This window comes from Gracilinanus agilis, chromosome 4 (genome assembly GCF_016433145.1).
Source record: "Gracilinanus agilis isolate LMUSP501 chromosome 4, AgileGrace, whole genome shotgun sequence".
In the NCBI taxonomy this organism is placed as follows: domain Eukaryota; kingdom Metazoa; phylum Chordata; class Mammalia; order Didelphimorphia; family Didelphidae; genus Gracilinanus; species Gracilinanus agilis.
In genome coordinates, this window is record NC_058133.1 from 90,645,907 (window position 1) to 90,662,625 (window position 16,719).

The following is a 16,719-nucleotide window of genomic DNA, read 5'->3' on the forward strand; positions in this document are numbered from 1 at the left end:
TTTCCTAAGATTTCGAGGTTCCAATAAGATGTTTATAAAGCTATTAGTACCTGGTACATTCGATACCTAATAAATATTTTTCCCATCCTCCTTCCCCATCCCTAGAGCACTATGTGCTTATATTCAGGGCGTTTGTGTTAGGAGTAGACTCTGATTGAGAATTTCAGTTATGGAAAGAAGGAAGATGATGTGGGAAAGGTTATGCATGGAAATATCCAAGGTATCACTCAATATGGAGATGAAGGAGGTAATCACTCATGAAGCTGGCTTGATTGTAAGAAAAAATCCTGAGGAAACTGAGAAATGGAGAAAACCTCCTGTTGTGAGAAAAAGAAGCTGATTATCAGGTGCTATTAATAAGATAAAAGCCACTAATGTTTTTTCTACCTAACACAGTAATGCAGCAAAGCACCAAACTCTTACTCTCCTAAGAGCAAAAGTCTTCTCAGGAACTGAGCCCTGAGAATTCCCCTTCCCTATTCACACAGCTAGTGCATATCTGAGCCCATACTTGAATTCAAGTGTTCCAAACCAATCCAATAAATATTTATTAAGTACCTGCTGTGTACCAGATGCTGTGATAAGTGCCATTAATAAAAACCCACAAGGACCTTACAATCAAGAAGAGGGGACAACACAAAAAAGGAAAAAGAAAATAAGGAACAGAATGGAGGGAGATGGGACACCAGTGGATACTTGGCACGGGACATCTTCTTCCATGGAGTTGAAAGCAGGTAAAGTACGAGATGGAATATGGAGTTAACTGAGTTCAGGTCCTGTCTTCTATATATTAAGATGTTGAATTCATAAAGACTGAATATGTTTTCCTAATCCACAAGGATAATAACAATGAGAGGCAAAGTTTAAACCCAGGTCCTTTGCTTCCAGGGACAATACTCTCTATGACAATTTAGCCCCCAAGGACTGTTTATGGAGAAGACTTGATTACATTTATTCTATTTCTTTCCTAACTGTTTTAATCCCAATTAAAGATTTTACTTTTTAAATGTATATGCTTTGTTTTGTCTCAATGTTGTGTAGAGACATTTCAGATAATTTAAAGATATCTGGTTGATCTAAGCTGAAGAGTTTAAGCCATATCCCCAAACATGTCATATTATACTCAGTCTGTTTTCTAAGAAATTCTGTAATGGAGTAAAAAGTTGGCTCACTATGTAAGTATAATTTGCTACATGGTAGGGGATAGAGAACAGAATGGCATTTCTTCACTTAAGCAATGTGAAATATGGAAAGCACAAGTAATCTGGGAAGAGATAGTGATTAGTGTTTTTATCTAGATCTGTTTAATCAGGAAACATTCCCAAGAGACAGTAGGTTTTGAGTTGGATTCAATAGGAATAAAAGTGATATAGCAGAAAGAGTGGTAGTTCTGGAGTTAGTTCAAAATCCTTTTCTGCTACAAACATGAAAGGTGAAAAATTTTCTTTCTTAGGTCCAAGACCTCCACAGGATTTCTTGCCTTTCTCCACATCATGTTGTCTGCTCTTTGGTCACCATCCTCATTTCTCTCCTATCTTGGGCTACTTCCTCAACTTCTATTGCTTTATGTGTTTCCCCAATAAGAATGTAAGCTTCTTGAGGGAAACAGCAGTTCTGTCTGATTATATTTCCATTTCCTAGGCTTAATATTGAGTTTGGAATAAGATAAGCATTTGATAAATGCTTTATCCATCCACCTATATATAAAACCGTGGTCAACTTAGCCTCCCTGAGTCTCAGTTTCCTCATCTTTACAATGAGAGAATTGGATTAGAGAACCTCTAAAATCCTTTCCAACTCCTAATTTATGATCCTTTGAAAAGAACAAAGGAAAGGAAGGTGAGATTTGCTATTCCAAGCATTGAAATAATTTAAGGATCCAAGGTATGTGGATGACTCATGAGTCATCCACAAAGGTCATCCTGACTAGAGTGAAGGATGCAGGAAACAATCTACTTGATATGGCTACTGTCATGTCATAATGTAGGCTTTGGTTACAGGTGGAAGTAAATACCTTCTCTAGTGAGTGATTAGAAATATTGGGAGAAACATTGGGAAATATTGAGAAATATTGGGAAGGATGAGGTATTTTAATAGAGATGTAAGATGATTGTTTAAGCAAATTGAAGAGTGTGAACTGTGACTTTATTTTTCCCAAATTAATTTACAATATCTAAAAGTAAACTCCCATGGTATTTAATACCAATAAATACTTCATCTTTATGACTCATTCTGAGATTTTTACTTGGCTAAGTAGCTACCATCGATGCTTACTAAGCATTATTCTTCAATCAAATTTAATGTACCTTTACCTGGGGTAAGAAGTGATAACTATTAATTGTCACAGTGAGGTCTATGTGATTTGAATATCCCCATGACTGGCATAAAAATAAGTAGTAAATAAATTTAAATGCTTTTCTACATTTTTTCTTGAACTAGTTTGGTATAGTCATTTAGGAAAATGTTGCTCATGTCAAGAGATGAAAATGACACTTGGGTTTATGGTGATTTTCTATCATATCCCCAAATAAAATCTAGACGAGGGATTAGAAAGTGGGGGTGAGGTGCTTTCTGAGGAGACACAATGACACTGTTCATGGAGAGTCTATGTATATTGTGAATATTGGGGGCAATAGGAGGCAATCCCTTACTTATTCATTCCTACAGCTGCCACTTAAGTTCTAGGACAGCTAAAAGAAGTATGGCTGTCCTTAAGAGAATGAAAGAAAGTAAATAGAATAGAAAACAAAGGACAATATTTATGACCATGGCAACACAGGACAATGAGTAATATTTTTAGGGGACATCAATAATAGAAAAAATCAGGATGGTGGCCATATGCTAGCTCTGAAACTCTTGAAATTAGACTTTACAAGTCAAGAATGCATCCTGATGTGTGGTAAGCACTGTATAAACTTACAAGATGTAGCTAGTATAAAAAATACCATGAGGGGCAGCTAGGTAGCTCAGTGGATTGAGAGTCAGGCCTAGAGACAGGAGGTCCTAGGTACAGAGCATACCAATTAGAAGCAGTGAAACAGACTTTGTGGAATTCAAAGAGGACCCTGGTAAAAATATTCCCCAGTAAAAAGCCGAAGAACATATGATTGTAGGTTTGAAATTACAAGAGGACTTAATCTAGTTTAATCCATCATTTTACAGATGAAAAAAGTGAGATGCAGAGAAGTTAACTGATTTTCCCAATGTTTTACTAAAAATAATTTGCAGAAGGGCAGCTAGGTGACATAGTTGATAGAGTACTGGATTTGAAATCAGGAAAACTCATGTTCAAATGTCCAAATACATTCTTAAACATATTCTAGCTATGTGACTTTGACAAGTCACTTAACTCTATTTGCCTCAGTTCTTCATCTGTAAAATGAAATGGAGAAGGAAAGGGCAAACCAATTCAGTATCATTGCTAAGAAAATCCCAAAATGGGACCTTGAAGAATCAGAAACATTTGAAAATGACTCAACAACAACAAAACATAATAAATGGTGAATAAAAACATTTGCAAAGACAGAGTTTGAATATAGGACCCTTGACTTCAAAATCTAGCTCTCTATGAAATATCAATGTGTACTTTATGGGAACACTGAAAATCTGTGTAATACTGTTGGATTTTAGCATTCTGTGATTTCCTTCTTGCAGAATATATAATATTTATCATCAACAAATAGTAGTAAAAGATAATAACTTTGTATTTGACAAAAGCATATTTTTTGAGATAAGAAATCACTATCTAGTAAAAAGTTCTAGGATAGCGGGAAAGTAGTTTGGCAAAAACTAGATACAGACCAATATCTTACTCAATTCACTAAGAAAAAAAACAAAATGGATACATAACATAAACATAAAAAGAGATGTCTTAAGTAAATTAGAACAGGAAATATTACCTATCAGATATATGATTATGAAGGTAATTTATGAGTCAAGAAGAGAAGGAGGGCATTGTGAGATATGAAATGCATAATTTTAGTAAATGAATTTTTAAAAGTTCTTACAAATAAAACAAATGTTGCCAATATTAGAAGGAAAGCAGAAAATTGAGAAAAAATTTATAGACAGCCTCTTGGATAGAGGTCTCATATCTGAAATATATAGAGAACTATCAAATTTATAAGAATTAGAGCCACCCCCAAATTGACAAATGGGCAAACGATATGAATGGATTATTTTGAGATGAAGTCATAGCCATATATAGGATATGAAAAAAATGCTCCAAGTAACTATTGATTAGAGAAATGCAAACCAAAGCAATTCTGAGACATCATCTCCTACCCATCAGATTGGCTAAAATGATAAAAGGGCAAAACAATAAATGTTGGAGGGGATGTGGAAAAATGGAGGCAATAATACACTGTTGGTGGAACTATAAACTGCTCCAACTATTTTGGAGAGCAATTTGGGATTACATCCAGAGAGTTATAAAGCTGTGTTTACCCATAGACCAAGCACTATCATTGTTGGATCTGTTTCCCAAGGAGATCAGAGAAAAAGAAAAATGACCTTTATGTTTCAAAATATTTATAGCAGCTCTCTTTGTGTTGGCAAAGACCTGGAGACTGAGGGGATATCTATCAATTGGGAATCAAACTGTGGTATATGATTATGATAGAATATTACTGCCCCATAAAAAACAATAAGCAGCCTAATTTTTTTTTTAATTTGGAAAGAACCACAGGATAATGAACAGTGAAATGAGTAGAACCAAAAGAACATTCTATACAGCTACAGATTTAATATTTGAAGAAGAACTTGTGAATGTTACTTCCAGAGAATTAATTGTCAAATGGAAACAGGAAGGACATTACACACACACACACACACACACACACACACACACACACACACACATATGTTTGCCAAATGATGCTTTCTGTAATGCAAGGAGGGAAGGAAGGGACTGAGACATTTGCAAATCAATTCTATAAATAAAAAAGTTGAAAAATTATCATTGCTGTCTTATTATAATAAATCTTCCCTCCAATACTTGGTAGTCAGCAGGCTTGTAAGTTAAGAAGATATTACTAGTTTTTTATACTAGTAAGTAGAAAAATATTACAAGTTTTCTGATTGGGAACTTTAGTTTCAAGGTGGGTGACATTCACTAAAGAAGCCCAGGACCTAAAGGTTATCAGCCAGGTATGAAAAATGTATTACATATGTCGAAATATTGTAGGGGAACATCCTGTGAAATATTTTCAACAATTCCCTCTAATTCATCCCAGAAATGTCTTATACTACTAACTTAAATTGATAAGGGTTATTCTAATTTAGTAACATTGTTTTAAACAGCTCTCATTTCCAGACTGTCATTTTACCAAAAGAAAAGATAGTACTTATTTAAAATCAGAAAACATTTTATGATATTTCACTTGAGTGTGAAAACATTGTGACAACATGATGAGGGCAAAAGTTGATTTTAAGACACACAGAAAAATTTAGCTTGTCATTCTCTCTACATAATGCAGTCAAATTATAATCCCTTGTAGGAGGAGTGGGGAGGTAGGAAGAAGAAACAGAAAGTCTATTTGATAACCTGAATAGCTTCCTAATTTGTATCCCTGCATCCAGCTTCTTCCCTTGCCAACCTGTCCTGCACATATCTGATGCCATTTTTATTCCTTTCCTCAGAAAGCTAAAGTGATTCTAGGATAAACTATGAATTCCACAATTTCAAATTTAAAGGCACTTATAATCTGGCTTCAATGTGTATTTATAGACTGATTTCATATTATATTCCTTCAATCATTTTATATTTTAGCCAAATTGTCCCATTTCATGTTCCCAGTATACAAGGTTCCATTTTTGTCACCATGTTTTTCTACAGAATCTCCATGTACTATGTCTATAATATTATCTTTCTTTAACTCCATGTTTTTAATTATTTAGCTCCTTTCATGGCTCAGCTCAATGATCCCTCAGTTATTAATGCTGAGCTCCAATACTTTTTATTTATTTTGGATATATTATGTGCTTTCTAATGTGTGTACAAAGTAAATAAATTGAATTATCTTTATTTCCTATTAACTCATTTCCTTGAACTTAGATATCTATTTTTCTTTCATATCATATGACTTTAAAAAGCATAAATTGAAATCATAATGATATTAATAGCATTTTTTCAGTGTTTTAGATATATATTGAAAAGTCTCTAGTCATCCAATGCACTTCATCTTGGATTGTCTCTCTGTCTACAGAATTATGAGAGAGATAATACTTTAAGGAATAAAACCTTGGGCTCTCCCCTTCCTAGGCATACTTATGACTATGAATATGCACTTTTATTCTTTGTCTTTTTGCTTTTTATTTTATCTTGCTTTTTGATGAAGGAAATTCAAGATAGAAAGAATCTCATGAATTTACAGAGGTTCGACAAGTGAGCTATCAGAAATCTAAGACCTGCCTCTGCCAGAATCAGTCTGAAATAGTTTAGCAATAATGAAAACATATAGACTCACCTACCTGTTGACCATCCTCCATTTTGAAGTAAACTGAAAAGAATGCTATGTAGAAATTGCATTATTGAGGTTTATTCTTCTCATTGACCAAGGTGATATAGAGAACATGTCCCTAGATATTGCTTAAAATGTTTGTACTTTTTATTGCTTTATCGTCTAAGTAAATATCTTTTTGTAAAAGCTAATGATGTTAAGCAGTTAAATGGTAGCTAAATTAAGTTAGAGTCCAATGATACCAATCATTAGTAGCTAACATTGTGGAGAATAGCTCTGTCTAGGGACTCATATTGCTAGCATTAGAAAAAGTCACACCACTGTCTCTCAGGGGTATCCCAGATGTCTGATGGGGAGATGTAACTGGCCATGTTTCAAAGAGTGAAATCAGAGACATCACCAAATAAATTCAACATCTATCTGTAACTTTACATATATGATTATATGAATACACATATAGAGACAATATATAATGTATATATTTGTATACATTCATATGTGTATATGTGTAATGTAGGAAAAGAAAATGTATACAGAATTTTTCCATTTCTCTAGTTTTCTGGGATATAATTTTTATCACAAAGTCAGTTCTTGAATTTATATACAATTGACAACTCTAGCGTTTAAAATTCATATATTAAAAAAGGCAAAATAAAGTTATAAAAGCAAAAAAGGAGTAGCAAATACATTTATTCATCTGACAACTTAAAATTGAATTTATACAATGCTTTTACATGCAGTCTCTCATTTGGTCCTCAAAACTTGGTGGGGCAGGTTGTTTCAGTAATTTTTTTTTCATTTTGTAGGAGAGAAATTAAGGCCTAGAAAGAATGATTAATGTCTTCCTAAAATATCATTCATTACTAAATCATGAATGAGAAAATTACTGAGCAGTTGGATGGGATAACTGGGGACAGAACTTTTGACCTTAGCATAAAGTACTAGCTTTGAAAGAGATCTAATGCATAGGGCCATGGAAAGAAAACCAACCCTCAAAACAAGGAGACTTTAGCATAGTTAAAGCACCATTATCTGCACTTTATTATTCTTTTTTTAGAAAAAGGAGTTTGGTACAGTCTTCCTTTCCTCACTTCCATTTTAGAATCTTCAGCTTCCTTCAAGATTCAACTTAAGTGTGACTTCCTACATGAGGCATTCCCTATGCTCCTAGTTGTTACTTGCCATTAACTTAATTTGTGATTATTTTAATTGACTTATCTACATAAATGTAGTTGTCTTAACGACTCTCCCCAATATAAATTTTCCATATCTTGTAATTGCTTATTTAAATATATTTTGTTGTCTTATTGCATATTGTAATCCCCCAAGTTCCTGAGGGCAGACACTGTTTTGCTCCCACCTTTGTATCTCCAGAGATTGTCATGGCACCTTTACACTTGTTCTTAGCCAAAAGGCTGAGAGGTGATTGTCATGACTTTAACAGAGTAAGGACATCATGAATAGTGGCTTCTATGAGCACAGATGAGACTTGAATTTAGACCTTCTAATTAGATATAGTACTTTTTCTTTCAGCTCTAATGCAGGCATCTAGACGTGGGCTAACATAAACAAGAACTATCCCTTTGTATGTTGAGAGGTTTATTTACAGAGAGAACTGCTTAACAGGCTTTAGGGGTAGGTTTCCATGGAAACCTAAAATAGTAAGACACTATCATTTGAAAGTTAACCAGAAATAAAAATGAGTTATCTCAGAAAAAAATATCATATAAATAAACTTGAAATGTGAAAATAATATTCAATTTGAAAAAATATATAGACCTACATGTCATTTTTCAGGCAAAAGTCTATTTTGAAGTAAATGATAAAATGATGGGGAAATCATATTAATTATACTTCCTTACCTTTTAGTCACATATATACATTACAGGCTATATTTCTATTTATTCCATTCTTGGAGTGTTGGATATTAATCTAAATCCTACAGTTCAAAAAGTACTATTGCCAATATTTGGAGCAATAGGTGATCTAAGAATCACCACAGAATGCTTAATTCATTAACTTTACTGAAAAAGTATGGAATATCCAAATAGTACTTCTCTAATGTGTTTCTTCTTGAATGAGATTCTACTTCCATTAGAGTGCAACACTGCAAATCTTAGGAAAGGAAAATATTTTTGTAACTGTGAAGTAATGACACAGTAACCATTCCATTATACTCTATTTTTGCTATGGTAACATTGCTATAGAATATGCTGTGGAATCATAGTCCTAGAGCTGGAAATAATCCAATTCCACAAACATTTATTAATTGCCTACAAAATTCAAAAGATAAAAGACAAATATCAACGATCCCTGAATATCCATAATAGTGATTTGTTATGAGAGCTTGAGTCACCTGAACAAAACATAAAACTAGAGATTTTTATTCTCCAGTCATCAGTTCTCCAAAATTCCCCCCCAAATGAGGCATTATTGAGCCAGAGGAAAAGAATTGTAGCTGTCTCCTCAGACCAAGACCCCAAGAAGCTTAAAAAGGTAAAGGACTTATAAATTAATAACAGAGAAAATGGAAAGAGTAACAGTAAACATAATGAAATTGAATTTTAAATAATTATAATGACTAAGGTTGGACTCCAAAGGAGAGATATGAGAAGAAATCTTCCTTCCCTTCTTGGCACAAGTGGAGGACCATGTGAGTGGAAACTCAATATAGCAGATTTTTTATATGTTTGTGTTCAGATTTTTCCCTCTTTTTAGTGTATTACAAGAGATGGTACTCTGGGATGAGGAAGAATATAGTAGTAAGTACAAATGATGGTAAAATAAAAGATACCATTTTTTAAAAATTAACATTACCTTCCTAAACGGACTGCTATAAGAAGTAAATGACATAATGTAAGTATACATAGAGGAGAAATGTAATGCGATGGAAACAGTAAAAAAGGAATCTAGGGACTAAATGACAAGGTATTTGAAGAAAGAGAAAAAAATCTTAATCTTCATTAGTATCAAAATAAAAAAGTTAACCAGAAGAAAACAACTATTGGCCTATATGATTATTTCCCCATCAATATAAAATCTGTTTAAAAATAACCTGCACATAAACGGAAAATGTCCTCAAAATGGCATTTGTATGGAGAAAGCAGATTTTCAAGAGGGAGAATGTGAATATATCATAACTTTCTCATCACAATACAGAGAATAAAAAATCCCACTAAATTCATGGATTGTTGATTATAAAAGAACAATATTTAATTTATAGTTATGTAGTCTTAAATATTTTCTTTCAAAAAGATGTTTCCAACGAATGTATGAACATTATTCAAAATGGAACTACAAAAATGATCTTGTGTGAAGCTGCTTGTGTTAGTAAGGCATAAAACAGAGATATGAATACTTTTGAAAGAAGAACCCCATTGTTAAGATGAAGATTCAGTGTTAGAGACTAAATTATAGAGAGTAGGACTTGTCCTAGGCAGCTTAATGAATAGTAGAGTGCTAGCCTTGATTTCTGGAAGGTCTAACTCAAATCTCTCCTCAGACACTATATAGGTAAGCCTGGTAAGGTTGTTAAAATTCTATCTGCCTCAGTTTTTTCACATATCAAATGAGGATATAATAATACCTGCCTCCTAGGAGAATTGTGAGGGAAAAAATGAGATGATATTTTTAAAAACTTTTCAAGTCTCAATGTGCTTTATCTTAGCTATCATCTTTATTGTGTTTACTTTCATCAAGATCCACAATATTGCAAAGCCATTTTGAACAAAATATATAACTGTTCAAAAGCATTTAGCCAAATCATTCACATAGTGATAAAATGAATGAATTATACTTACTATCAGTATTATAGGATGAGAAAGGTCATAGGTATAGAGCTCTTTGTGTTGGTAAAAATTTGGAAAATGAAGGGATGCCCTTCGATTGGGGAATGGCTGAACAAATTGTGGTATCTGTTGTTGATGGAATACTATTGTGCTCAAAGGAATAATAAACTGGAGGAATTCCATGTGAACTGGAATGACCTCTAGGAATTGATGCATAGTGAAAGGAGTAGAACTGAAAAACTGCCAACTAGACTCCCTCTGCAGGTGCCCAATCTGAGACCAAGAAACCTGAGTTTTTGATCCCCTAAACATTACAAACTCAATACAGTTCTCCCTCCATCCCAGGGATGGAGGTAAGCTTCTGCAAAATTAAGGGAAAGCATAACTCCCAAATGAGCAAAAGACAAGAGAAAAAGCTTGATGCTAGAAAAATATTTCAAGAGAGATGACTAAAATACCATCTCAGAAGAGGACAGCAATACAGAAATGAAAATATGTGAAAAATCACAGGAAAATGTGAAAAGAAGTCAAGTCCAAAATGAATTCCTGCAGGAATTACAAAAAGATAGAAAGACAAATATTAAGAAAATGATAGAAACAATAAACAGCTTAAAACAGTTTTTAACTTCCTGAGGAAAACAGTTTTCTAAAAAAAGGAAATAATATTTTAAACAAGAAAATATATCTCTAGAAGGGAAGTACAAAGTATTATAGGATCAGAAAGGTTATGCTAAGCACTTTTTTCTTTTTCAATTATCATCTCATATGATCTTTACAACAACCCTAGGAGCTATGTGTTAATATTAGCCCCACATTAGTTTTGAAAACTGAGGGAAACAGAGATTAAATGACTTCCTTAGGGTTACACAACTAGTAAATGTATGTGAGCAGGTTTAGAGGCAAATTTTCCTAACTCCAGACTCAGTGGTCCAGTTTTTGTGCCATCAGCTATTATTTTCCTCCTTTTATGGATGTAGAAACTGAGGTACAGAAACTCTAAATGACTTACCAAAAGTCACATGGCTAGTGAATGTCTGAGGCAGGGTTTGAACTGAGGTTTTGCTGACTCCTAGTCTACCACTCTATCCACTGGTCTACCCAATGGCCAGGATTTTGACTCAGCTAGTATTCTTCTGCTGTTATTAAAAAGGTTAATGAGATAAATATGCAACATGGAAAATGTCTGGGTGGAATTCCTGCAAGATATAGGGTCAAGCCTCACCCAGAATTCCAGGGGATCCCCCCTAGAGAACTCTGGGTGAAGGGACAGTTTGAAAGCAACTAGGTTCAGTTGGTTCCTGGGGGCTGAGGTGAGAAGATGTCTCTGCTTGCTGTTCCCAGTTTTGGGATTGCTTTGGAGGCCATCTGTGGAAAGAGCCATTTTGATTCTTCTTTGCAGTTTGCCTGTTTAGCTGAACTAGACCTTTCCAGCAACAACACAATTGTTATTTAGTTATTTTAGATATTAGAAATGATAATTATAGGCTTTGAGGGACAGATAGATATAAAGTCTGCCACTCCCTCCTGGAGGGGGAGGGGCAGTTTCTACCTAACAGTTCAGGGCTTCCCAGATCTTATCCAAATCCTTGAAACTCCTTCCTTTGGTTCCCCTTCCTCATTTATTAGTAAAACCTTCATCTTTTGGGAGCAGTGCCTGTTTATTATTCTGGAAATACTTACATCCAGCTTCAGCTAAGTTTCCTTCAGCTGTCCAGCCAATACAAGTCAGATCGTCTGTCCCTGATATCAAGAAGACATCAAGCTTCTCCTATTGTCCCTCAGTCAAACCTGTGGGGGATATAAGTTAAGAAAGTGAACATCATTAGAGATTTGCCTTGCTGAGCCTTGCCAGAAGACATCAGTACTGCCTCCATTTCCAACTGATTTCCAACTGCTTGGTGGGAGGCGTGAGAGTAAGGAGTACCTACTCCCCCCCCCCCACTTACTCTAGCCTGTGGGGGGAGGGGAGGAGTGAGTCCTGCAGGTTTCTAGGTTCAGGCCATATCTTCAGCTTCCCAAACATCTCTGTTAAGATCAACATAACAAATATATGTAATATTTGACCAATTCTAAAGTGCCATATAAAGGTTATCGATTATTAACTCATCCTGTAGACTAAATTTTGACAGATGAGTAACTTGGGGCCTTAGGAGTTGAAGTTATTTGTCCAAGGTCATATTAAGTAAGGAGCATAAATGGCATGATTTGAATTAAAGTTTTCTGATTACAATGCCAGCAATGAATGCTGACTATATCACACTTCCCTAAAGTATTATGTAGTTATTGTATAAAAGTTGTCCATCAGAATATATGCCTTGGACAGACATTCTAGAAAGGAGTGTTGGACCCAGAAGCAAAAAGGAGGTTAATGAATTGGACTGACTTTTAAAAATTGCAAAATTGTTTTACTGATTTCAAACTTCCATTAGATTAAAAAGGACATTTTTTTCATCCAAACAGATTTTATTCTTCCAAATACATCTAATAACAATTTTCAGTATATGTTTTGTGAAATTATGATTCATATTCTCTCTTTTCAATCTCTATCTCTTGCTATTGTTGTAAGAGAATACTCATATAAAATCAAAAATCAAAACCCCCAAATAAAGCCATAAATTAATTAATTAATATGAAAAATAGTATGTTTTTATTTGCTTCTGATGCCAACATAGCATTTTTGTCATAAATCCTTCAGAATTGTCCTGGATCATTGTATTTATGTGAGTAGCTAAGTCTTTCACAGTTGCTCATCATATAATATTGCTGTGACAATAAACAATGTTCTCTTGATTCTGCTTATTTTTGCTTTGCTTCAGAGTACATTTAAATCTTTCCATTTTTTCTGAAATCATCCTGCTCATTATTTATCATAGGATAATAATATTCCATCACCAACTTATATCACAATTTGTTCAGCCATTCCTCAATTGATAGACATTCCTTCAATTTCCATTTCTTTGCCACATAAAAATAGTTGTTAAAAATATTTTTGCATAAGTAGGTCCTTTCACCTTTTTATTATCTCTTTGTTCTACTGACCTAGGGGTACTATTACAGTCTCAAAGGGTAGATACAGTTTTATAACCCTCTGGATATGGTTCAAATTGATTTTTAGAATGGTCAGATGAGTTCACAACTCCATCAACAATCATTAATGTCCCAATTTTGCCATATGCTTTCCAACATTTATCACTTTCCTTTACTATCATATTGACAACCTGATAGGTATGAGGTGAAACCTGAGGGTTGTTTTAATTTGTGTTTTTCTTATCACGAGTGATTTATAACACTTTTTTATGAACATGGATAACTTTGATTTCTTCATCTAAGAACTTATTGTTCATATCCTTTAACCATTTGTTGAATAAGGAATGACGTGTGTTCTTATAAATTTGACATGACTTATTTCTCTATAAATTCGAGAAATTAGACCTTCATCATAGAAATTTGTTACAAAAAATTTCCAAGTTTATTGATTCCCTTCTAATCTTGTTTACATTAATTTTGTTTTATATCTTATATTATCTATCTCTTTTTTATCATAAATTTTCCCTTCTTCATAGATCTGTCAGATAAACTACTCTATGTTCCCCCAATTTACTTATGGTATCATTCTTTATATCTAAATCCTTTAACAATTTTGACTTTATCTTGGTGTGAGATATTTTTAATATCAATATTTTATACAGTGGTATTGTACAACTAGGATCATGGAACACTTCAATCGCTAAAGAATTAAAAATTAAGTATCACTCAAAGGTCAATCGTCAGTGTATGATGACTACAGACAAAAATGTATAATTGAAAAATATTTGCTTATCACATGGCAAGCACAAGAGATACCTGATAACTATGCGCTCCACCTTTATCCTCAACACTGGGGGAGAAAGTGAGGAAGCCCTCTAGCATTCAACAAACTTATGAGAAGATATGATTCAGAATTGTGGAGAATCATTAGGCAAAGACGAATCTCAATACACATTCTTGGAAGAAACACTTACAAAATGAGATCACAGCTCCATCAGAAAATTTATTAAAGCAAGAAATGAAGGCTATAACAGATATCAGGATTTTTTTTTTGCATTTTCTTTAATGCCTAATACAATGTTTAATGTGTAGTTGTTGTTAAGTAATTTCATTCATGTCTGGTGTTTTGTGAACTCATTTGGGATTGTCTTGGAAAAGTTACTGGAGTAATTTTCCATTTCCTTCTCCAATTCATTTTACAGATGAGGAACTAAGGTAAATATGTTTCAGTGACTTTCCCAATGTCATAAAATGTCTGAGACCAGATTTAAACTTGGGAAAATGAGTCTTTCTGGCTTCAGGCCTGGTGTACTCCCTACTGTGCCAACTAGGGTCCATTTATTTATAGTAAGTAATTAATTAGTATATAATGGGTAATTATTGAATTCCAAATCATCTCTAGGTAACTGAAGGCTAATTCCAACACCTATTCTTATATGTGGCAGTAAGTAAAGAAAAACAAAAACCAAGTTATCAATCTCAATGATTCATTTTAAAGAAACTGTTGAGTTTTAGTTCCTACAACTTTGATTACTTGTGAACTGCCGAATTCTACTTCTTATTTTTTTTAAGAAAGACAGAAGTATATACTGTATAATGTCTGTTTAATGCAAAGCTCCCAGATATAGATCCATCATCTGGTTGATTGGTAATCATTGGTTACATAAATTTATCTCATTTCATCCTATGATTTTGTCACCTTTTAGACCCAGTACTATCATAGAATCATAAATTAACAGCTAGAAAGGAACTTAGAGAACATCCTATCCAACTCTCTCATTTTATAGGTGAGTAAACTGAGTGTCAGTAAATTTAAATGACTAACCTAAAGTTACACACATGGCAAGTAATAGAGGTACAATTTAAATGCAGGTCGTCTGACCCTAGTGTCTACTGGCTTCCTTTAAGTCCCACCTAAAATCTCTTATTCCAGAAGCATTTTATCACCAGTCCTAAATCTAGTACCTCCCTTTCTTAATGATTTCCTTCATCTTTGCATGTAGCTTATTTACACATGGTATTTTACTTGTTGTCTCCCACATTAGACTATGAACTCCTTGATGTTAGGGACTGTCTTTTACTACTTTTTGTAGCCACAGCGTTTAGAAAAGTGCTTGACATATAGTATTCATATAATGAATGTTTATTGACTTTTTTATTTTAATTTTTCCAAGTTTACACATTGATATAATTTTTAATAATTATTTTCTGATCATTTTGTGATCCATCATCTCTTTCTTTTTTACCCTTCCACTCTCCCCAAAATGGCAGGTAATATGATAAAAATTGTATGTATGTTATCATACATTATTTATTTCTGTGTTCATGATATTGTTAAAGAGGACTCATATCACACTAAAAAAATCATAGAAGAAAGAGGAACTTCTTATTTATATCGTAATTTAAAGTTTGCAGAAAGTTATACATATGCTTTCTCATCTTAGTCTCACAATAATCCTGAGAAGTAGGTAATATTTTGAAGCCCATTTCACAGAGGTGGAGCATGAGACCAAGGGAAATTAAGTGATTTGTCAAAGGTCTATGTAAATAATGTGCTATTTCACTGGCTGCTTCATTGACGCATACCAAATTGGCTAATGATTAAACAATCATTAAAGAATAGTGATCTGAATAGTTGCTGAAGAATTAGACTAGATTTAAGGAGAGAAATGATTGATCATGGATCCTTCTACATGACACAAGGCTGAATGACAGAGACCCAGAAGCATTTGATATGCTGTCCATATCCATATATCTCTGGGTAGATGAACTCTGTCTGAGTAATTAGTTCATGTGTCCAATAATCTATTATATAGAAAGTATCTATTCATGGTTTTGTCATGTTTAAATATTATTATTTTCTAATGTTTTACATATTCTATTATAAGGATTTTAATGTTTAAAATGTTTTTTAAAATAACTGTTCTGAATCAGAGCAATAACACAACAAGAATAGTATTTTGACCATGATTGGGGTTCCACAAATACTTTATAAGGGAGCATGAAACTTACTTTTCATGATGTCATTCTTAAAGCTTAGGGATGGACTGTAAATGCCTTTTAATAAATTCTGTATCCTGACAATTCATGATTTTATAACTAACTTTTGCGATCCCATTTATACTTTCTTCTGTACCATATTGAGGCAACAAGCTCTCTGTTTTTTAGTATCTATTTTACCATAATATAACTTCTTTGCACTATAATAAAATTAGTTCCTCTAAGAATCATATTCAATAATCATAAAATTCTGGGATTCCACATTTTGTATCATTGTAGACCTGATAATATACCATCTCAGCGCCAGTCTTAAGAAAGAAAACAACATGGTTTATTGATACTTTTTTTTGCCTTTATATTATAGTCATTTGGAAAAAGAGCCCTACCACCTTTCCCATTAGGAGCATTTTCTTATAACAGACAAAAACAAATTAAAGACAAAC